This window comes from Octodon degus, unplaced genomic scaffold (genome assembly GCF_000260255.1).
Source record: "Octodon degus isolate 3935 unplaced genomic scaffold, OctDeg1.0 scaffold00410, whole genome shotgun sequence".
Taxonomy (NCBI): domain Eukaryota; kingdom Metazoa; phylum Chordata; class Mammalia; order Rodentia; family Octodontidae; genus Octodon; species Octodon degus.
Window position 1 is genome coordinate 256,900 of NW_004524986.1, and position 1,746 is coordinate 258,645.

A 1,746-nucleotide genomic window follows, 5' to 3' on the forward strand; every position below is an offset into this window, starting at 1 on the left:
GTGGGGACAGGATAACTGTCTTTTAGAGACCTTACCCATGAGCGATACTGCATTACCTATTTTCTCAAAGCATGGGACCAAATAAAAGCAATGCTAAGTTAAGATATAAAGACAGACAATCAAATCCTAACTTTGATAGCTACACATCCAAAAATGGACATCTGAGATAGACATGCCCTTCTCAGAGGAGGAAATACAAATGGCAAATAAATATATGAAAAAGGATGTTCAACATAATTGGTCATTTGAGAAATACAAATTAAACCAACACTGAGATTCCATCTTACTCTTTCTGCTGTTTTCAGTAGACCAGTAGAAATCAACAGTACAGTTATCTAGGCCATTCTATCTATTTCCCTTACTTCTTCCTTTCAGAAAAAAAATGGGTATAATCAAGAAATCAACCAGTAACAAATGTCGGAGGGACTGTGGGGAAAAGAGAACCCTTCTCCACTGTTGGTGGGAGTGCAGAATGTTACAACCAAGATGGAAATCAGTTTCAAGATCCTCCAAAAAGCTTCTTTTTCTGGGAAACACCAAATGGCGGATGACGCCGGTGCAGCGGGAGGGGCCGGAGGCCCCGGGGGCCCAGGCATGGGGGGCCCAGGCATGGGGGGCCCAGGCATGGGGGGCCCAGGCATGGGGGGCCCAGGCATGGGGGGCCCAGGCATGGGGGGCCCAGGCATGGGAGTCCGCGGCGGCTTCCGCGGAGGCTTCGGCAGTAGCCTTCCAGGTCGCAGGCGCAGCAGAGGCTGGGGCCGGGGCCGAGGCCGTGGGGCTCGTGGCGGTAAGGCCGAGGACAAAGAGTGGATTCCGGTCACCAAGCTGGGCCGTCTGGTCAAAGACATGAAGATCAAGTCCCTGGAGGAAATTTACCTTTTTTCCTTACCCATCAAGGAGTCCAAGATGATGGACTTTTTCCTGGGCACATCTCTCAAGGATGAAGTTCTGAAGATCATGCCTGTGCAGAAGCAAACTCGTGCTGGCCAATGGACCAGGTTCAAGGCATTTGTCGCTATTGGGGACTACAATGGTCATGTTGGCCTGGGTGTAAAGTGTTCCAAGGAAGTAGCCACTGCCATTCGTGGGGCCATTATCCTGGCCAAGCTCTCCATTGTCCCTGTCAGGAGAGGCTACTGGGGAAACAAGATCCGCAAGCCCCACACTGTTCCTTGCAAGGTAACAGGCTGCTGTGGCTCTGTGTTGGTGCGTCTGATCCCTGCCCCCAAAGGCACTGGCATTGTCTCAGCCCCTGTGCCCAAGAAGCTGCTGCTGATGGCTGGTTTTGATGACTGCTACACCCCTCTAGGGGCTGCACTGCTACTTTGGGCAACTTTGCTAAAGCCACCTTTGATGCCATCTCCAAGACCTACAGCTATCTGACCCCTGACCTCTGGAAAGAGACAGTGTTCACCAAGTCTCCCTATCAGGAATTCACCGACCATCTTGTGAAAACCCACACCAGAGTCTCTGTCCAGAGGACTCAAGCTCCAGCAGTACCTACAACATAAAGGGTTTTTTATGCAAAAATAAAATGAATTAAGTCTGAAAAAAAAAATCCTCCAAAAAGCTAGTATTAGAGGTCCCATTCAAGCCAGCTGTTCCACTCCTGAGTATTTTTGAAAACATCATACTACAGTGATGTATGTGCACCCATATTTATAGTGGTTCAATTTGTCCTACCTAAATCTTAGAAACAACCCAAATGCCCACCAACTGAGGAATGGATAAAAAAAGATGAGATAT

At 48.8% G+C, this 1,746-nt stretch overlaps 1 pseudogene; it reads left to right on the forward strand.

Annotated features, from left to right (window-relative positions):
- Positions 1-540: 540 nt before the first annotated feature.
- LOC105741299 lies at positions 541-1,481 on the forward strand (annotated as a pseudogene).
- The last annotated feature ends 265 nt before the right edge of the window (positions 1,482-1,746 follow it).